Raw genomic sequence first — 24,461 nt, 5'->3', positions numbered from 1 at the left:
GAATACCGAGCGTATGAGACATCCCATTAATTTTGCTCCAATCCAGTATCATTATGCGAAAACTGTTACATAGAAAGTAAAATGAGGTCGCAACATCAAATTGCCTAATCATGGCTATTACGAATCGGTATTATTCAGTGAACTTTAACATACAAATATTTAATTACTCAACCAGATTAATAACCAACATCACCAAGCTGTTTTAAAAGTAAATTTCACTTTTTACCAACATTCTGGAGGTATATAAAGAATCATTTGACATTAAAACATGGAAGAATACCTCACTAATGAGAAGAGAGAACATCAATACGAATCCTCTTGTTAAGTGTATGGAAGGAGAATTTTAACGGACTAATAAGCGGGCAACAAAATGAAATGAAATCTTTGAGTTTTACGTTCCACGTTTATGCCGGTTAGGCTAAAGGAGACGGTGATGATGAGTAATGATTGAAATGATGGAATGAAGAAAGTGAGAGGAAACGGGGGAACCCCGAGAAAACCCACGCACACGGTGTTTATCCACCACAAAGTTCACTTGGCGGGGGCTGGGATCGAACCCGGGACCCCTAGCACCAAAGGTGAACGCTCTACCACGGAGCCACCAAGTTTTGTAAAAGAGTGAAATACATCACCACAAATGAGGAAGCAACTTAATTACATTCAGAAATTCACGAAGGATCTAATTAAACGTCTAGTTTTGGCAGTTCACTAGCAAATCAGTCAATAGACTATACGTACTTTCCCATCCCTTGGATTTAAATATTCTAACATTAAATACTACTACTGCTACTACTACCATTACTATTACTACTACTACTACTACTACTACTACTACTACTACTAATACTACTACTACTACTACTACTACTACAACTAATACTACTACTTCCTGGAGATGCAACCTAGCTCTCAAGTGTTGAGATCTGAAACGTAATCTGTTTTAAAAGCCTTTTCGATTCGTGACTTCAATAACATTGTATGGTGAGCCTCGCATACCTAATTCTAGATATGACATAGAAGAATATATTGTAACAAAATGCCATATCATACCTAAGTAAATTCTAGTGAAGTTACGAGTAGTATTCTGTATCGTACTAGAACACACAAAATATATATTTAATACTAGAGATACAGTGACGTGTAGTCGGTATGGCGACCAGCAGGACCACTCTCGCTCCAGCCTCAGTGAGGCCAGAGTTAGAAGTTGATTTAACATCGTTCCAAAACTACTCGGAGCATCATTCCAACTCTAACATAGATACGTGAGAAGGCGTGTACAACTAACATCAACCTTAGAGTGGTACTACTTATATACTATTACCAAAAAAAGAGTAATTATAGAGTCGTAAGTACGTACTACAAATATTTTTCAGTATGTAGATAGTATTATTAGAGACAGCATAAATTTCAAATGTAAAATACCCAATTCCTTGTTCAGCTTTTCTTTAAAAAAAAATGTAAATTAAAGCATCCTTGTTACTGATGTCAGCATAAAAAAAAAAAGGTGAGAAGAAGACACATACCATTCTACGTAAATCGTTCCTTAAAGAACAAGAAAAGCATAAAGCCTGAGAATTCATATTCTCTGTACTTGACAGCACATTAAAAGAAACATGCATTTCAATACTTTGAATTTTCAACTTGTTGTATTGGCATAAAATATGTATTAGTAATTAGGTTATCATTATGTTTTCTTTATACTGAGGAAGACACATATTATTAACAACATTCTGAAAACAAAGAAAAAGATAAATGTGAAGCTAATTTTGTGCTTCACAAATCGTTAACAAGAGGTAAAAATATGAATAAGAACCTTGTTTGTCGAAAAGTCTATGTATGTTATTGTAAAATTGAATATGATTAATGTAAGGTAATATGTAATGAGGAGAATTTTCGCTGACAAGTTGCCCTTTTTTTTCGAGGTAGACGCGGGGAGGGATTGTCATTACACACAAGTCTTTGATTCATTGCTTTAGCTACAAAACACGAGAACACACACAAAATTTTCGCACAAAATTGAGTGAATTATCATGTCGTTATGAAATGGTTGTTAGGAGACATGCAATTTTTCATTTTCCACTTTTATGTGTTTTACCGTTCTTCTTCTTGTTTTAGTTCTCTTTTTTCGAAGAAAGAAAAGAAACACGACACGCAAAGAAGGACTCTCTTGCCTCCTGCATGTTCTTTTCTTTTTCCTATTTCTGTCTTGCCTTTTTATTGCTGACAATGTTACGCTAACGACAAGTTTCCTTCATCTAAACTCTCTTCTCGAAGAAGAAGAAGGAAAAGCGACGCGTAAATAGACACAGAAGATTGATTTCTATTTCCTTTCGTGGATGTAGAATTAGTTCTGTGTCTACCTTTTCTCCTACCTTTTACTAGTCTTTCGTAACTCTTCATTTTGTCTTTTCCTTTCTATGGTTTCTTTACTCTGTATGTTCTACTTTATTTCATCTATTTCTTCTTCTTCTCTTCCTCTACCTTCACTTCTCTGTCTCTCTCTCTGTCTTATTTTCTCTAACTTTGTCTTGTCTTCTTCGTGGACTGAAAACCACAAGGGGATTCTACTTAATCACACCCCATAATTTGTAGCAGGAATGCTGTGTCGATATGTCTTTTCGTCTTGGATGCTTTGTCACTGTCTTCTTTACCCTCTTTGTCCATTATCTTAGAACGGCTTTACTTTGTTATCGATCTCTTGTAGCCTACTTCTTTAAAAAAAGATGTTTCCTTAGAGCAAGGAAACAAACAAATTCGTATCTATGACATTTCTCACTTGGGATTTCTTGTTTCAGTTTCACTAATACAGTTTCGGTTTCTTTATTATCATGAAGCTTTTTTCGGTTGCGTAAGAGATGATACCTTTTCTTGGTACAGTGGGTACACACATATATTTCCTGAATACGTAGTATCATATTCGATTCACCGTGGCGGTACTAAGCTTTTAAATAAAAGTTTGATTATTGGTTCAAATGAGTTCCTTCACCCGCATTCAGTTCCTTGTTGCTTTTATTTTAGAAATACAACAATAATACACAATACGAAGTAGTTTATATTATGAATTCGAGATCACGAAGATAAATTTCAAGTTGGCTCCTACTTTTATACTCAAACCGGAACTAGTACAATCTAGTAAAAATATATGTTTCAATGTTGACTCATATAGTATAAGGACCTTCGAGAGGTGACTCGTTATATCAAATGAAAGAAATAAGTTACGAGGTATGTTTTTTTTAAAAAGTAAATATTGTTTACAGTTCGTTCGCTGCAACGCTGCAGTCAGCATCCTGTTCATGCACTCTGTGTACCTACATCTCTTGACGAGCCATAGGCACCATTACGGAAACATTTGCCCGTTTTTACCTTTGTTTCGGAGTAGTTAAAATACCTCCGCCAATTAAGAATCCTGCCGACTGATAAATACCCGTTCTGATTTGTTTTCTTAGTGCTAAAGTCGTGAAAGTGACCGAAATTTATCTCCAGATTATTGAAGTGTATGTAGAAAATATTATGAGCGATCGAATAGTCCGGAAATGGGTTAGAGATTTTAAGGATGACAGCACTAATATTCATGATGAAGGACGAAGTGGGTAACTTTCTGTCATCACTGAAGACTTAGTACAGAGAGTTGAAGAAAAAGGACAGTCACGATATAGCATACAATGACGACCACATATTCATGTAATAGAAGAAGCATCTGTGTGGTCAGCACCACGACGACGATGATGACGCCAAAACAGCGGTGTTGCAGTGGTTGACAAATCCGGCGGCAGACTGCTATTCAAAAGTTTCATTTACGATACGATAAGTGCCTTAATATTGATGGATACTATGTAGTAAAGTAGATTAGGATGCACGCTTTTATGCCACAATAAAATTGTTACAAAATGTACATTTGTTCCTTTTTTTCTAATTTCAAAACTATTCTTATTTAAAACATACGCCTCGTATAATAAACATGGATTAAAAAACATCTTTCAATAATCGTCGAAAATGCGAAAAATCACTTTTCAATTCTCTTTTGCTTGAAAAACATATTATATAGTGCACGCGAGTCACAGCATTACACACAGGAACTAATGTACGACCTATATAAATATCCATGGCTTATAATCCTTCGATAGTGGAGATAACTAGTTACTTCCCGAATTTTTATTTTGTAGAGTTAATTTTTACCCTGTATTAATAGTGATGAATGTAAACGAGCTTCCGAAGAACAGACTTCGTATCTTCGGGTCAAGTTCCAAAGTTGGTCGTTCGTTTCTAGAAAAAAATTTAAAATTTACGGGAAATAAATAAATAATTTGCTAGTTTGTGTGCTTGATAATGTATTAGGAGAGCGAAAGATGTGCTTATTTTCTTATATAAACGGTTCTAAACGGAACTATTTAGCAAGCGCAGGGAACTACTTGGCGCAAGGTTACTTCAAGGTAGGATTATGGGAATGTAATGAGCATTTGCTTTGTAAACATGGCTGGTGATAACTAGGAAAACCTATTAAAGTAAACAAAAGTTATTGCTTAATAAATCTAAAAATAATAAAATGCGGTGAGCAAATAACTGTAAAGAAACGTGGAAAACGGTAGTATAGCCAACATGGCTGCAAGGTTCTAGAACACAGGTCCGAATTCCCATTTAGCTGTAATAGAGACAGAAGACTACATGCCCTGCGGGGCTCTAACCCACCTTGACTCGCTAATGCTCGCTCGGTAATACTATGTGAATTAAATACTAAACTCTAGTACAGAAAGGAACAAATTATTATGCTTTTAGCCAAAGACGACCAACTTCGGAATAAATGACCATATCTTCTATTGCAGCTGGATGTTATACACCTACTCCTACTTGTCTCACTATTGGAAGTTACCGTTAATTTTAAAATTAGAAATAAAAGTTACTTTTTATTATGGTCTCATTCCTTAAATTTCTTCTCAAATTTGGTGCTTGAGAACAAAGCCGAAACTAGAGTGAACTAACATAATGAAACCTCCTGACACACAACGTCTAACTAACCAAAGGGCTTTCATTCAAATAAAAAAAGGAAAATATTCTATAAGTGTCCACGCAATACATATTTTTTTCAAAAAACCTGTTGGAAATGGTAAAGCTGGTAATCCATAACATAAAAATATGCAAACAGGATAACAATTTCCACATAAACTAATTAATTTCATTGCTTTAATCTTCTTGTTTGCACGCTACTTGAGAACTCATTTTAGTAGTGCAAGTGTGACATCTACAGTTTTATTAAGTTCCACATTACATTACAATCGTAAGTATTTTTCATTATTGACATGTTACATGACGCAACTGAGAACCTTCCATGCTCCACAGTCTTCCGATAACTTCTTCGTCTTCACGTAACTCTTTTCTGTTTTGATATCTTCCATCAATTGTAGCCTCCTTCGCCACTTTCCTCTCATTATTATCTACATATGCCTACCTACATATCCTCTATAACGTCCCTCATGACACAGTTCCTTCTTAATCAATGTCCCAACCAGTATCTCTTCATCTTCTTAATAATATCTAAACACTTTCTTTTCTCTTCCACCATTTCTAAACCCTTCTCATTCTTTTTCCGCTCAACCCAAGTAATTCTCTCCATTCTCCACACTCACATTTTGAAAGCTTCCAGTCGGTTTTTATCATTTTTGCGTAATGGCCATGTTTCTCACCGATACAGCAGAGTACTTCACACAATACATGTTATGAATTTTTCTCAACCCTTTACTCAATGTCCCATATAGCAGACTTTTGTTCATCCCAAAGGCTTCTTTAGCCATTTCTATACCTGCTTTTATTCGCACTTCATATCACCACTAATAATACTACACAGATATCAAAAGCTAATCATCTGTTCTATTTTCTCCCCTCCTACTTTTATATTTGACATCGATCAATTCGTTCCAATCACCATGGCTTTTGATTTTATAATATTTATTTTTTAACCCCATATTCTTCACAATCTTTCCTCAAGTTTATAACATTTTACTGATTTTGTTTTTTCAGATTACACTACAAGTGCCATACCAACTGCAATAATGTTGGCAAGAGACAGCATCTCTGTCAAACTCTCGTTCAAAATGCACTCTTCTGTCATTTCCTACCCTATTCTAACTCTTACTTGTTTGTTTATATATAAGTTTCTTACGAGTCTTCATTTTGTTCATTCCAACCCAATCTTCTTTAAAATCCCGACAACAATTTCCAATTCACGCGTCAAATTTTGTCTTCCGCCCCGCAATATTGCACCCTAACCACGCCTGGGACTAACGTCGAAGATGCCGTTCAAATTCGTATGATCTTCATCAACTTGGCTAAAGTTGAACTACTGCCTTCTCCTAGAACACACTTTATTTGGTTACTCAGTTTAGACCAATTCAGTTGGAGTGGTCCTTCTTGTAGCGCACTACCACCGGTATAGTCTAAATTTCACTGTCGAACGCAATCCACCCCACAGGAGGAGTAAGTGTCTTCGTAAAGGTGGTGTTTATCGGAGAGGTGCCACATTACGAAATTGCATTTGTAAATACTTTCACTTCCTATATTCTTTATATTCTATAATGTCTTTAATTTACTTACTAATTTTTTTAAGTGGGTGTGGACATAGAGAATAGGTTTAAATCTTGCCGTCTTAATGACATGATTTCTCTTTCTGGTGCTGGTTTTTTTTATAGATGTTAAATGCAATATTTTATCAATTATATTATTAAATCATCTTTAAAATAAATCATATATGTTGCAACGTTTCGATTCTTTCATTTGAAAGCTGATTTTTTATATTATTTCAATAATTTTTCTCAGCAATATCATAATGTTTTAAAAGTTAAGTTATATACTTTAATGAATCCCCATTATTTTCGTTACTTTACGGATACTTATCATTCTAATGAATACACCTGGAAAAAATTAAACTTATCAGATTAATGTGGTATTGGGCCACTTTTTACTCTCCGAGAAGCTCCGTTGTGACGCAGAATGCAATCATAGGGGTTGTGAATGGTGGCAAATGCAATATTACACCATTCCGCGAACAGTACATTACTTAGGTTAATTAATGGTGCATGAAGGAGAAAGTTGGGTGAGGTTCGTGTCTCCAAAATCGGAAAATATGTTAAATTATGTTCAAAGTCGGGGATTAAGATAGTAAGGAAATGTCTCAACTTCATCCCGATGCTTCTCACATCACAGTGGTTCAGTTGTGTGAATGGGTCGTTTTCCATCCTAGAATATGATATTATTGCCGATAAGCAACATCTGGAGCATAGGATGCATGTGGTAACTAAAAATGCGATATAATCATGATCGATGACTCCAAACGGTAGCGCTAACTACTACAGGACATACTTGAAACTAAGATAGTACGTTCACAGCATCGCAAACCTACAGCCATGTTTCACATTTGAAAGAAGAGAGTTTAAATCATGTACTTCCTCGGATGTTTACCACACATAAACGTGGCCCGTGGTTTGAAATAAGGTGAATGATAACTCATCCGACCATGTTATATTTGTACACGTTTCTAGTTTTCGTCGGTCCATGTTACATGTTCGCGACACCATTGGTGTAGTGCTATAGCATTATGGGCCTTGATCAATGGTTTCGTCCTTGCAACCAGACTTCGCAACTCTGCAATGTAACCCTTGGTAGACTGCAATTGTGAACACAGTGGTAGGTGGAGCTGTTTGAGCTTCCTGTCTCTTACATCACAGTCACACGATGACTCTGAGTGATAATCCGCTTTAATTTTCAGTGTCCCTGAAGATTTTCTTCCAACCACTGGTTTTTTTTTCTCAGATTCTCTAGGTCATCATCACCTTGGACCCTCTTTCTCCTGCCACACTCAACACACGCATTCTATTTTCAACTAGCTCGCACGATATAAGCAAAATTGGCCCTATTTGAGAATCATAGAGATCAGTCACTTTACATTGCCATCGTCTGCTCAGATCACTGCACACTATTATTCCACTCTTCCTGAAGTATTACGGAGTTTACCTTAACTCACCATTACTTAAAGCTTAGCTATGCGCTCTCCATCTGACCATTGCCAACTGAGACATGCGGTGTGTTTCCAATAAATTGATAAATATCTGTTTATAATGTATTTCTTCGTACATGCCAGGCACATGGCTATACAGCTTGGACCATTAATCGACTTTCATCGTTAATCGACCTGATTAATCGACTTTTATGATAAGCTTCGAATTTCAGAATAGGATACTTTATGATACGAATACTACATTAAACTTCTAAGTTCAATTTATTTGCTGTATCCTACTTTCGATTTTGCATCTCTTATGCATAACCTTTCCTCGCTATGAGGATTAATCTACAATCGGAGGAACAATCAACTGAATCCATAAAGTATAATGAACACAGGGATCCTGAAGGCTGGCAAGTTTCTTATAAAATCCTAATAACCTTATAAAAACAGAAGAAAGAAGAAAGTTACATACAAAGGGACTGTACATGTTTACAACTATATATATATATATATATATATATATATATATATATATATATATATATATATATATATAACAACCTAATTTTGATAAATCATCAAATCTTCTACCTGCCACAATGAAAGCCTCTATGTACATTCCGTGGTATCAAATCTAACAGATATTATTGCCTTCATGAGGAACTGGTTACTACGCTGCTTGCATGTGAATTCATACGATAGCGTATCGACATGTCAGAATCCTGTATTCAAACAATGCAGGCCATAAAATACCGGCAACTCTCGTTCCTCGGAAAATATGTATTAGACAGATAACACTTTTCAAGAAATTTTGATCGAAAGTATGTAAATTCTTTGAAATTGCGATTTTTACATTCATTTAAGCATAATATGAAAAGAAATGATAATAGAAGAATTTTCTTAGTTCAGGTTATGAAAAAAAAACGCCCAGTACAACAGTACCTGTATATATACAAATGTATTAATATTTATAGAACATTTAAGCAAAATCCTTGTAAAAAAATACATTTCACTTTTTTTTATCTATTTGACTGTGATATGATAAGCTGGAGAGTTAAGAAGTACCCTAACCTATAGCTTTCTATACCCTTGTACTCCCTTTTTCAAAATTGCGCAAATACCAGTTTCACACCGATACAGAAAATGAACTAACCGTGGTCAAGTTAAACATTAACAATTCCGTAATAAAAATCAGTATTAACACCAAAACATGAAAAATATGTACAAATACCTTTTTGTGCAAGAACTACACTGCAATGTAGACAAAAGTTTCAAATGATCCCTTGTACAGGATTATGTTTATTTTATTTTGAGCGTCTGTGCTTGGCTTTCCTTTTGTAGGTTACATCTGGAGCATCCCTTGCAATAGTCCAACAGTAGTCGGCCAATATGTTAGAACTCCACTTTCCCTCATATCTCTTCTCCATGGCTGCAATATCTTTCATATCTATAGAAACGCTCACCATGTTCGTCACTTACTGCTCCACAATCTTCGGGAAAGAAGTCTAGATGTGAATGGGGAAAGTGGAGTTTCAGAGACATATTGCAACCAAGATTTTCGTACCACAATAACAACTTTGCTACCAGTTGTTTGTAATTTGTTGCTCGGTGTCTTCCCAAGAACTGTGAACAAACACTCTTCAAGCTTTCCCACGCAGCTTTCTCCTCACCTTGGAGAATTTCGTCGAACTTGTGATCTTTGAATAGTTGCCTAATCTGTGGCCCTATGAAAACACCCTCTTTAACTTTGGCATCACTTAATCGAGGGAATTGTCCTCTTAGGTACTTATAGGCCTCATCCTCTTGGTTCATGCTCTTAACAAAACTTTTCATAAGACCTAATATAATATGTAGAGGGGGAAGCAAAATTCGGTTACGATCTACCAGTGGTTCATGCTGCACATTTTTCACTCTCGGCTGAAGAGTTTCTCTGGTACTCCAATCACTTTTGCGGTAATGAGATCCACGATCTCTACTGTCCCATTCACATATAAAGCAGCAATACTTTGTATACCCTAACTGCATACCTAGCAACAGTGCTATTACTTTAAGGTCACCACAAATGAGCCACTGAAAATCGTAATATTTAATGGTTTGAAGTAAACGTTTCAAGTTTTCATAAGATTCCTTCCTATGAACTGTGTAACCTACAGGAATTGAAGGAAGTTCATTTCCAATATGTAAAAGCACTGCCTTTAAACTCACCTTGGACGAATCTATAAAGAGCCTCCACTCCGTAGGTTCGTAATTAATTTTAAGTGCCCTCATGAGACCATTTACATCTATACATGCCACAAGTGTGTCTTCCATAGTAAAAATGAAGTGAACATCTTCTCCCTATTCCGATATATTTACTGAAATATTTACTTTTTCCTGCAATAAATTCCATTGCTTTAAGTGTAACGCTAAAATTTCGGCTTTGCTTTTCGAGAAATCCAAATCTCTGATTAGATAACTTAGTTCCTCTTGAGTATGTCTATGTGGTTCACATGGAGGTTCTTATACAACAAACGTAGGGTCGATTCAGGAGCTTCAACTTCTTGATCATCATCAAAAAAAAGATCGTATTCTTTAGGTGGGTCAGGAACAGGTAGTCCTTCTTCATGTGGAACAGGGTGCATTGCAGAAGGAATGTTAGGATAGATCAAGGCCCGCTTCTTCTTCGTGGAAATTCCCTTCCTGACGGAAGGAACCATACAAAAATAACAGTCTCTGATGTAGTCGCTTGGCTCCCTCCAAATCATGGGCACTGCAAAAGGCATTGAGCGCCCCTTCCTATTAATCCAATTTCTTAGATTGCTGGCACAAGTGTTACACACAATGTGGGGTGTCCAAGATTTATCTTGGTTTCCTATTTTACAACCAAAGTAATATTGATAGGCTTTTCTTATTAGTGGTGTTATAGTCTGCTTTTGTGAGGAAAATGTCACTTCCCCACACACGTAGCAGAAGCTATCCGCACTGTTTACACAATTTCGCGGCATTCGTGTTTATTGAAATCCTGAAAATGTCACTTGAAATAGTTTCGACAACTATTTAAAAATATACATTCGAAATACCAGTATTTTTGCGTACTTGTAGTTGTATTTTTATGTCCTGCACTACACAAACGTCACACCCAAAACGCTGATAACTGCACTAAACCTGTCTTTTCTAACAATAGCAGAACACTACTCAGATAAGGAACACAATGAAATCAAGCGTTCATATAGTTTCTCCAGTGTTGCCGGATCAGTGTAACATTTTACTCCAAACGAATCGAATATATTTATTTTTAAAGCGTTATTCTTAGACATGCCTGTAAAACGAAAAGTAGAGCTAATATTCGAAAATAACTTTCAAATTCGTGATCAGCACCACAAAATCAATAAGAATTAGCTGATTTTGTTCAATTTACATTTTCGTTCTTGAACAGTGTTACAAGTCATTTTACGAAGGAGAAATTCACTACCACTAAGACACGAAATTAATATTCCTAAGAGTGAAGCGCAAACAACCTGAAGAATTTTACAAGTTGTGAGAGTATCTGCCTTTCGAAACCCAGTTAGTCAGTAAACATACAGACACTCACAATTAACATCAATAATAACAAAATAAACTGTTTTCAAGATACATACTTTGTTTCCCCAAATTTGTTCTCTGTATCTGGCATCGTTATTGGTCATCAACCTGCTGTCGATAGTTGCTCATTGATATATTTACCTCTTACATTTTCTTCTGTAAATAGTGAGCACATTGCTACCTACCGTCTCCCTTGGATACTGACTTCCAGAATAGTTCATAAAGAAAAAGTTGATAACAACCTGGTTCAGAGCTCTTATTCTGTTCAAGCGCCAATTGACAGTGATAAAATAAAATAAATGATATAACATAAGTAGCCTCAGTGATTCGGAAATTCAGGTTTAATCATATGCTACTTTTGTACATACACTTGCGTATATACGACTGGCAAGCGGACGGCTCCATATGCATTCGCACACACACAATTAAAAGGAGAATATTACCTTAAGCAAATTCATATTTATTGAATACATACATATATATATATAGTAAAGGAAAGAATACTAACAACACACAAAATTTTCACTTAATACGGCATGAATGCTTGAGCGAATAACTCTGCGCACACACTTGAAAAATATAAAACACTTAATATCACTATATATATATATATATATATATATATATATATATATATATATATATATATATATATATATATATCTATCTATCTATCTATCTATCTATCTATCTATATATATATATATATATATATATATCAGATGAAAACACTGAGAATATAGCCCTTCGGTTATTTCTATTATCACATTTACTAAATCACTATTCACGTTGAAGTCAACCGTACACTAAGAAAGATACTAAACGAAAAAAAAATGACAAACGGAAAAAATAGCAAAGGAAAAAAGACGAGGCTGATTATCAAAATAGACATGGAATAGATTTCTAGCACTGGAATAAACTCTGAAGAAGGTATGCCATCCATCACGTAATCATGTCAATCATATTCAATAATTTGAAGTGGGATACGGCTGTTTCAGTGTAGGATGTTTCGATGTAAGACATTTCAATATAAGGACGTTTAGGTGTGAAGCTGGTTTGGTTTAATGTTTCGGTGTATTCCAGTATAAAATCACAAAATTCAAAATACTGCTTAAAAAATCAAGTTTTATCTATATTTTCTAGTGAACTAATTCTCCCTTTTTCTCATTACGAGTATATAATTAATGCTATCAAATATCCTTTATACCGAAACATCCCTTACAACCAAACATCCTCACACCAAAATGTTCTAGATTCCATTTGGAGTGTATTGTAATAGAATCGATATTCATAAGAAAAGAAGAAATTCAACATACATTGCTAGACTACTAATGTAATAAACAACACATGACGTATGCAGAGACCAACACATATTCATTCAGGGATGTAGTCAGCAAGTTGTTGTATATGGGGACATTACTCAATATGTTACTAACGAAGAAAGAAGAAAAATAAAATAAAATTTTTGAGTTTTACGTCCCACGATTATGCCGGCTAGGCTAAAGGAGACGGTGATGTTGAGATATGAAAGAAATAGTGAAATTAAGAAAGTGGGAGGAAACGGGAGAACCCTGAGAAAACTCATTCATATGGTGTTTGTCCACCACAAAATTTACTTGACGAGGGCTGGGATCGAACACGAAGAAAGTAGAATGTTATATTTCAACTCTGAGTAACTTAATTAGTTATTGGAAAACTGTTAAGAAAACAAACTTGCATCAAAGAAACCAAAAGATACAAATATGTCTACAAGTTTCATTTCAATATCATGAACAGACATTCCACCAATCAGAGATAAGGATTTGTTTACATTTTCCAATTTTGTACAATCACAAACAAGCTTATGTTTACATCTTTCTAATGGAGATCTCACACAACTGAAGAGTTTTTGTATACAGTATCTTACTGTGCTTATAATAATTATTATTATTATTTAGACTACGGACAGAGATCCGGAAATTAACCATACAATAAAAGAATGGTTGCTGGTAATTGCTTTATGCAACCTAATCTGTTAGGTTCTATTGTTCCAATTTATATCTTTATGTTACTATTATTCTTAATATTTCAACTTCTGTACGAGGAAATGTTGATTGAATTACTTTAATATCAAAAGTCATTTTTAATATAAATTTTCTTATTATTTTAAAGAATTTTCCGTCATGAGAAAGTATCAATCCATGTTATCGTAAGGGTAGTTATAATAGAACCTTTAACTATGTTACTGTTCAGTTAGTTGCAATTTGGGTACGCGATATCCTAGCAACCAGAAGGATAAGATCTCCTCGCTGAAGTTGTAGGCGGTCAACAGATATCGTGTAGATATACTCGTAGTAAAATAATGGTAGTCTATGATTGCTAATTTAATTTCAGAGAAGCTGAAACGATATAAGAAAATCAAGAGGTTCTGAAAGCAATTGGAATTCTAGGGAAAATAATTAATATTAAATTTCCCGTAAATCTAAATATCTCTTTTTGCGTTAATTAGGCAGAATAGGAATTCCTATTATGCCTAAAGAGAAGATTAGATCAAAAATGCGTTACAAAGTGCTGGAGGGTCATTAGGCAGAACAGCAATTAAGCATAACAGGAAGACACTGTTCCGAAGCATTCTGCTAATGAGATAAGCGTTTGGTTCAGAAAGAATTATTTCTTTGTATTATCGATTATGCCAATAAGTCTAGAGAACACATGTATGCAAAGAAAGAACGTAGTTTCTCACCAACTCGAAAGCGTTTACAGTAGAGCAAGGAAAATAACTTTTCCGTTCACAAGAATAAAATAATGCCTTTGTATATTGCGTAAAAATTGAGTAAATACACAGTTTGTCCAATAAGTGCAGTGTTATAGCCATGCTGACAGCCATAACATATAGATGCGTTTACATCGTGGAGATTCTTAGGGGTCAAGTCCTGTCTTTACAAACATTATGAATAGAAATGTGAATGTGTATTATGCAAATAAAATACTGAGTTAAATTCCAGAATAGAAAAGTATATGCTGACTAGATTTAGATATGATGCATTGATATGGTTATTTATAGCATAGTAAACAGAGTTAATTTCTTGTATTTAATATACTGGACTTCGGTGCGAATATATATTTATTAGTGGTGACGATATGCCATTATAATTTTAAATTTATGGTATGTCCTTGAGACAAGTCTTTAGATTTCAGATATTGAAAATGAAATGAAATTTTTAAGTCTTACGTCCCACGGTTATGCGGGCTATGCTAAAGGAAACATTGATGATGAACAACGAATGACATGGTGGAATGAAGAAAGTGAGAGGAAATGGGAGTACCCCGAGGAAACCCACGCACACGGTGTTTGCTCACCAAAAAGTTCACTTGGCGGGAGCAGGGTTTGAACCCGTGTCTCCATACACCAGAGGTAAACGCTCTACCACTAAGCCACCATTTAAGATATTAATAAATAAATTGGATAGTACTATAAATGAACTTAAAAAGTACGTGAACTTCCACGCAGAAAAAGCATGAAACACAGTAACAGACCTACCAACTCTCCCGCATTTCGACGTTAACTTTCGCTCTTTCGCAACGAAGTAGCAAACTCCCGCATAGTCGAAATGGGGTAGGGGGAAAGTAACCGCTTAACATACCTGTTCTTTTTTTTAAAAAAATAACGTTGAAATTTCACTTAATTTATTTTTCGGCTGAAATAAAGTATACATTGAAATACAATAATAGTGGGTACCTGTTCCCCATCCATAGACACCAGTTCCCCATCATTAGACAATTTTGTGTTGGTCACTCACAATAGAAACTAACGGATCGAATTTAGGGCCGAGCTGTGTTTACACGTATGCGTGTGTGTTTGTGTGAGACACAAGCAGAGAGAGAGAGAGAGAGAGAGAGAAAGAAACAGATAGTCTGTCCGTCCTCCGACTGCTGCTGCTATTATAGTTTATATTTCGAGGAAGTCTCCCACCTAAAATTCCTCCCAGGTTGGCAGGTCTGCAGTAACACTGTTGTGAGAAACAAAGCTTTAAACAAAGAGATCAGTCTAGTAGTAACAGAAATAATACTTAAGGTCAATCGAATGTGGAAAAGAATCCAATCACTAAACATTCAATTGGATTTGTTCCGACTACGAAGATTTGACATAAAATTTGATGACGCATGCCAAATTAACCGTATGACGACAAGAAGAAATGTTATGGCCAGTTGTGTTTAAAGAACAAAGTAGGCAGTAGATAACTATATATTTAGGTAGAGAAAAGCTTAGAAAATACAGGCTTTGCAGATTTAAACAAAGAATTGATTGAGCAGTTTAGAAATTCGAATTGTAATCGCCTGTTTATATTACGTTATTTAACATCGACAAGCTATGTAAAGCATTTTCTAGTCACTTGTAAAAGTCCGAATAAGTGCGTTCCGTGTAAACGACCCTTCTGTGGTATTACGCCAAATACCGAATAAAGCTCTCTGCTAGGCCTATTCTTGTGTACGTATCATCCCACTAGAATTACATCGTTCGTACGCCATAGTCTGCCGTATGAATTATGTGAGATTGGAAGAATGTGTGTAATATTTTCTTGATATTTCAACAACCACATTAATCTTGATTTCTTCACGTTTCATATCTGTATAAATTTATCGGAATACAGTAAATGTCTCTGTTTCTATCATACTATGATGTTCTACGAAGCTCAACCCATGATTCATTAACTTTACATAAGTTAATCACTAAAAATTACTTGTAAAATAGTGTGATGTAATTCTTCATTATAAGTGTCGTAGTATTTTAACTATCATTTGCACTAAAGATACTCACTTAGCTCTGTCAGTTATTTGTTTATATGTATACTATAATTCCAATAAGTAGTTATGTAGAAGTAAGTAATTCAAACTGTGACTCACTGTCCGTACCAACTACTTACGTAGGAAATTTTCGCTTGAAAAAAATGTATCGAGAGGATTCATACACCACCTCCGCCCAGTGACCGTAGATTGAGGGAAATTTAGGGAGTTTTTCGATAAAACGTGAAAACTCCAGGGAAATTCTGGTGCTGATTGATTAACCAATATAAATGCTTAAATTTTGGTTTGTTCTTCAGAAATAAACCAATGCAATAGACAGTGGCGTATTTACGATTTTGTTTCGGGAAGGGCTTTGCTAACTTTCTTGGGGGGGGGGACGGCTTTGCCTGGAAATGTGAAAATTCTGCAAGATATTTCATTTACTTTACTACACTAAGTAAGATTTCGGGGGGGCTTAAGCCCGGAAGCCACCCCCTAAATACGCCACTGGCATTAGCAATAGTTTGAGTATTTAGAGTGGTTCAAAGTAACAATTTGTACACTTTGTTGGCTGAGTGTATTTGCATGTGTTTTTAGTTAAAATAAAAATCTTTCAGTTTTACTTTCCATGCTTTGTCCCGCTAGGCTAAACGAGACGGTGATGATGAGAAATGAATGCAAAATGATGGAATGAAGAAAGTGGGAGGAAAAGAGAGAATCCCATGAAAACCCACGCACACTGTGTTTGCCCACCACAAAATCCACTTGGTGCAAGTTGCGATAGAACCAGGGATGTCGCACCATAGGTGAACGCTCTATCACTGAGCCACCGCGGCTCCTTGTTAAAAGTAAGTGAAGCAGAAAGCAAAATCCAAATAAATAAAACAAATGGCGCTTCCTTTAATATAGATAAATTAATCTTATCACATAACTTGTCGAATAGGAATTGGACACATAACGAACTGGGGAAAATTTGATAAGAAAAGGGAAAATTTTGTGTCAGCCGAGGGAAATTTTCTTCAGGAAGCCTACGAACACTACCTCCGCCTAGAGGTCTGCACGGGTTCGGGCTTAGAAATCATATATCACTTCGAGCCTGGACCAGGCTCGGGCCGTGAATTTTTAAATATCGGGCCTAACTTTGTAAATACTGTACAACGATAGATATTGCACCCTTCTTTCTGGAAAATTTTTAAAGTAAACTGCAAAATTAAACCTCTAGTTGCTGTAAATAAAAATACAAATTTGTGTTAATTATTAAGTTTCTGTAGTTCGGACTTATTTCGGGCTCATTTGATTATCACACGAGCTCGAGTCGGGCTTGGGCCTAAATGCTCAAACATATTTTGGACTTGGATCGGACATCACATTGTAAATTCACGGGCCGTATAAGGCCCGGGGTAAAATTTCCGGCCCATGCAGACCTCTACTTCTGCCACGGAACCCTCCAATATTCGTGGAGTAGGCAATGACTCTGCGGATGATGAACTTACTCTGAATTATACCAAGAAGGGCTATGTGTCAAACACTGTATACTATCTGGGTGCAGCGTGCTTGGTTTTCCGTTTTTACTAATCAACAACAGTTGATTGACCAATTCCTTTTACGTGGTATAACCACCGTCGTAAAAAATTTTATCCGTCTGAAACATCAGCACTTATGCCTGTTTGATGCAAGAAATAACAAAATAATAGAAGAATGAATAAGAGAAAAGTTGCAACATGTAGGCTCTTCTTTGCTACAAGTGGCAATCATTGATTTATGTGCCGTGGGGTTACTAAAGAGCATCCGACTTCTGAATTTTAATCGCATGAATAGTTCTGCAAGTAAGCAAATCATTAACTCTAAGATCCAGCACATTAAACGTAACAATACGCATCCATAACGACTTTTGTTCAATACCATGCTTCAATCTTCCTATATAATTAGACCGGTATTCCTGACTCATAACGAATTTAATATTACTTCACTTATTTAAAAGAAACGATAGGCTTACTTCACTTCAGTTACTTTTACAATAATTGTATTCAAATTGTCTGAATACCTATCTTAACGAATATACCTTTAAAATAGGTATAATTTTCCAATTTCACATTAAATTGAAAGAGCACCAAACACTCTTCAAAACTACGTATGGTGAATCTTAAAAATCACTACCTCTCCATATTAAAAATACATCATACGTAGAACTACAATGCACTATTGGAACCATGAACTAAACAAAATGAAAAAGTCTCACCTTAAACGTATTCTGCACATGGTGCACATTCATTCAAAAACACAAGCAATTTCAGATAAAGACTCGGATATAAACCAATATAGTATTAGCACACTAAAGTATAATGAAAGGTTCATATTGGAAGCAACTTTAAAAGTATTCTTCGTTATCGTATTTGATAAATGTATTCAAGCACTTTCTTCTAAAACATGTGCATCCTGGAATGGAAGTTATTTCAGCAATCTTGCAGGAACATGAAGCATCACAGAATTTCTTAACGCATTTGTATATTGACATATGCAGGTGTTTGCTTGGGAAAGGATCTCTTGTCGTGAAAATTGGTTTGAGAGCACCATTTTGTAGCTTCCAACCACAGTTAGTAGGAGCTAGTAAGCAAGGATTCTGTTCTGGAGCTTCAGCTTTAGCCCACATCAATACTTGATACAAAGCACGTTGTGTATGTAACTTCAAGGCGTCCTATTCGGAGGTAGCTTATTGAGTGACTTACCATGTTGAAATAGATGTAAGGCTCCACCCTTGTGATAGTTGTGGATGAGCTATACAATTTACAAATAAATGTTTCAATATCATAGAAAACGATTGTACTAGTTAGTCCTATACTTTTTAACAGATTTAGTTGTTTAATAACTTTTCAAGCTGTTTTTTACTCTATTGAATGGAATTGACTGACAGTACCACACCCTGTTATACTGTGAAAACCAAGCAGAATATCCTTTACTGCACCTTTCAATTAATAACAATGTCATGTATATTAATGTACCTAATTGGATTACTTCGCTGCATTCACACAATTTCGAGAAAAATCATGCCATTTCAAAACGACAAGATCATCATTGTCATCAGACTGGATAACTGTTGTCGAATGACCTCTGTGTAGTGCATGTGAACTGTGTAAAATAATGTATCAGCTTCTTCTTGTTGTCAACAAAATATAAATATATGTTGGATCTGTGAATGTAAAGCTTTACTTTTGGCAGTCCACCAACAACAAAATCTAAATCAGGCAGATATGTAGCATTAGAAATGAATTGCTCAGCCAGGAATGTAGATTTCTTTTCTTTTCTTTTCTTTCTTTCTTTTCTTTTCTTTTTTTTTGTTTTCAGTTATTGATAATTCGCTTCCGTACTTTTTAAAGGTAAAAGAGTATTCCATCTTAAATGAGGACTATTAAGCAAAGTTGAGCAGAGTGACTGTCTTGTTGCATCTTTTGCAGTAGGTGTATCGGGGTATCTATCAAATATAACATCAATTCTTCCGAAATGTTGTTCTTTATTAAGTATCTTAAATATGTATCTGCTAAATGTTGCAACATCTTTTGGTTTTCCTAGTATAAGAGACATGTCATCTTCTTTTACAGCACAGTGCTCATTGCTTGAACCAGTCCAATCAGCGTAGTTTTCTTCTGTCAGTATGTGAAAAATTGGAGCTTTGCCTGCTTAATTAATTGAGCCATCAGGTCTTAAAATTATTGATGTATGTTACGCTGTGCTCATGTGACCTTACCGAAGTAAGCATGGACAGTCACATAGGGTAAGGCGATCCCAGTCAAGAAATCACCCCACGTTTTGTTTGATTAAATTGTGATACTGAAGCAGAGAGAAACAAACAGTAATTCACTAAATTCATCAGAATATTGTAAGACCATATAACATAAAGCTTTCTTTCACCTGAAAAATTACTTACTTGCCGCGAAATATCAGATTGATAAAACTGATCACAAAAAAACCAAGTTCTCCATTCAGGTTAAATGATAAACTCTCATGAACGAATATATCTTTATAGAAATTAAATAAACCAACGAATGTACAATAACTTGACAAATCTTGAACAATGGAGTCTTTATCCACCACAAACATATGCTTCTAATGAGACTTACTGCCTTACATTTAAACATCCACAGAGTCACATAATCTATTAAATTTTTAAATAATTCTCCTATTCAGTATTAATAATTCGTAGAACAACCTTATATCAATGTTATAATCCAATTTCTATTAACAAGAAGAGCGAAATATCACAACTCCATTACAAAATCTTCACAAACTCGTCGTAACAAGTAGATTTCACTTAGATTCCAATTCTACACTAGATATATTTTACCCTTGCTATCACCAACTTCAGTATGAAGCGGCCTCACACATATTTCACATACCTGTATAGTTCGTCTACCAACCACTTGGCGGCGCTTATTAACCCTTTAACAAAAGAAAACTAAGACGCAACCCTAATTCCATTCTAATTTCTTTAGATATATATATATATATATATATATATATATATATATATATATATATATATATATATATATATATATAGATATAGATATATATATAAAGTTACGACACGTAACATGTACTACTAGTAAGTTCGTATGTAAAGATCTCCTGTACACCTACTGATCTTCCTGAAATACTGCTTCAAGAAGTCTCTGTTGAATCATCATGCCATTTTATGATTAGTTTCTCCTTTATCTTATTTCCTTAGAATTATATTTTTGAAGATCACCATGTTCAATTTTTTTATTGGAGCTTACAGATCTACAATTGCATTTGCGTCAAACTTTTGTCATGTATAAAAGCGACTATTGTCTCTCTACTTATTTGTAATGCCTTATTAACTTTTCTGTATGTTCTTTTGGTAACACATCACCAGTTGAGATACAAATTAATGATTCGTCTGGACAGCTAATTATGTGAATTCTCTGAAGCAGTTCCAGCAGGCTCTGTACATCTTCAGCATCGTTTCTTAGTCTTCCTGTGTATATCTCATTATGACTATATTCTAAATGTGTCAGCATTCCAAGAAGATCTTTTGGCGAGTCATATAATCTCCCTCTTTCATTTTGTGTTAGCTCCTACCTCTGTCGAGCACTCTCCTGAGTACTTATGTTGATAAGTACTCCAGATATTTTACAAATTTTGTTCACATGTTCAATTGCTTGGTTTGACGGTATTCTGAAAAATGGTTTGTCTGTAGTTTTAATGGCATAGTTCTCTCAAGAATCAGAAAGTTTAAATTAAGGGGAAAAGATTCTCTTTAGCAGAAATCTATATAAAATTTTAAATTTTCCACAAACGGAACTCCAATCATCTTAAATGACAATATACAATTTTACATGAATGTTTCTTAAGCTTACAGTAATTTTGTTTACCACATTTCTCTATGCCTGTCGGTGCGCACTTCTGATATCATATTTTAATTCTACAGCCATGAACACATACAATTCGAAACTAAACTTGATACCACACGACAAATAAATTTGTGTTCGTTTTCGGACCGCCATATTGTTCGCCATCTTGAATTTTTGGTGACTCCATGAAACTTAGGGGTGGCAAACATGATTTTCTACTTACATAGGTTATGAGAAATGGAAAAAAAGAAAACAATAGTTGCCGCTTGTAGCAAAGAAAAGCCTACGGATTGCTTTTTGAAGCCTTGATTGTGAAAAAGTTTACCCTATTTAATACTATAAATTCAATTAACAAGCAATACCTGATTGTTTAAATACAATCAAATGTGTCTACTTTTCACTTGAAAAATTAAATTTTGACTAAATCTTAAGGAATCACAGCATTATAGCTATTGTTCCAAACATCGCCTTACCTATAGGTTCAAGTGTAAGGCAAAGCTCCAACCAGATTGAGCTAAGCCAGAACTTGTGAAGATACGTCTCGTTGATACACCAACACAGCCAGCTAATTTTCTACGTAATACAATGACTGTCTAAGATACATTACGCTTCCTCAATATTTCTTTTCCAAACATTCACCTTTTCAACCACACCCATACCCTGACCCACATCATACATACAGTCAAAATTCTGTATAATTTATAACTCCGTGTTTCAAACTTCGGACCTATAGTTCACTTTTAAATTCAACCAATGAAAGTTTGTTTTAATATTCTTATTTCCAGATGCACTTGCTCCGATACAAACTCGAAATGATCCTCGAATATAACGAGGTACTGTTATTGATGTTATGCGACACCATCATTATCGAATAGTCATAATCCCGCTCCTATTTGCAGTACGACTTGCCGAATGTAATGTCACGAAGTTGTACGCCACCTTTTTCGTGAACATCTTTTTTGTCCAGACAAAGCACTCAACTATGAATTGTTTTGCTACGTAGACTCTGCATGAATGCATTACATTAATAAGATGAATCTCAATTTTTATAGCCGGTGAAAAAGATAACTTCCTTGGCTTTCTTTTGTATGAAACAATTTTGTTTCATGTTTTACGGAAATCTACATGCTCCGTCAGTGATACTACTAATAATGTTGTTAATGTTATCATTATCATTATGTGTGTGAATCGATCCTAATTCTGCACGTACCGTGTAAACTCCAACTTTACTGCAATTCTAATTCTGGCCCCTGTTACCTCTACATCGTATTTTGAAATAAACGGGCTAATTAGAACGATATCTCTCTTATCTCGACTCTACTGTTAAGATGCTGACAATGTCTACTACCCAACAAGAATTTGATCACACAACCACTGCGTTTACTGCTGCCATTCAAATCTCTTCACAGAGTTCTATTGCAACAACAAAAATTTAGTTGCATAAACACTACATTTACCTTTCACCCTTGTCTCTCGAAGAGCTTATTGTGAATATCACGCTACAGACAATCTCGAAGCACTTCGAATTCATCGTCAATACATCAGGTTCATTTGAAATTATACTTTTGTGCACAAGAAACGGAAATGGATTCAAATTACAGAACTTTTGACACTGGAACATATCGTACTAAACATTGGCGGTGATTCCATAAGCTTACCGGTACCACCATACGACATTTTTCACATAGTCAAGCAATTATCACTGATACGAATAAAGCTAATAAATTAGCTTTGTATTTTCAAGATAAATTTATGTCACTATCAGGCTGGCATACACTGAAACACCTACATTTTTTGTAAGCCGACGTACAGATGCAACTTCTGATTCTCTCCGACAATCTACCAGTCATTCTTTAGAACCCAATAATAATCTTACTGATGCGGTTCAACCAGAAGATATACGTCAGATACTACCCCAGCCCATGTACGGATGCTGTACTCCAACGTGATGTACTAAGCGAATGCATGGCACTATAGCAATAAGTTCTGATGGAATTTTGACGGTACGGCAAAATTCGGACAACCATCATATTATTTCCTACTTTCTCTTAGTACCACATATACTTTCATCAATTCTACTGATTTTTTTTTCAGATTGTCTGAATACACAACAGTCCTTCTACTTTCCAAATCTAACATACCTCCATCTCATGTACAATCTTATCGCTCCATTCGCTAGCTGGCTCTGCAAGATAATGAAAATATGGCGTATGCAAAACCATCTTACAAGTCATAATATCAAATTTATTAAGCCGGCTTTCAAGCTCCTTTTAATACCCTAGTTCAATTATCATAGCTCTCCGTGACTGTTTACGTATAATCAATTTAACATCGGTTTTTCTTCAGGCTGATATTCTTTTATTTAGAACAAGCTCTTGACAAGGTCTAGCACCTTTGTTTACTATAGAACTAATCTTTCTATCACTTTACACAACCGATTCATCTCTTCTTTGTTAATAGGGAGATAACCTTATATATTTATTAACATAACACTTTCCCGTCCAATCTTCCTACAATCTGACCAGCTTCAAGGCTCGTCACTTGTATACTAATAGTAATTTACGTCACCTACCTTGTTGTTCCAAACGACACTAACATGTTTCAAATTGCTGCCGATGATGACTTTTCTTTACGACGGTCCTCATTGGGTCATCCATCAATAAAATTATACAATCAGGAATTGGAAAAATCGAACGCTAGTATCGTTTGTGGCGGCTGATTATTAATTCTTCCAAATGCCAGGCTATTAGTAACCTACTCCGTAGACGCCGGTCTCG

This window comes from Thermobia domestica, chromosome 5 (genome assembly GCF_964235325.1).
Source record: "Thermobia domestica chromosome 5, izTheDome1.hap1.1, whole genome shotgun sequence".
Classification (NCBI taxonomy): domain Eukaryota; kingdom Metazoa; phylum Arthropoda; class Insecta; order Zygentoma; family Lepismatidae; genus Thermobia; species Thermobia domestica.
This window is presented reverse-complemented; position numbering follows the sequence as displayed.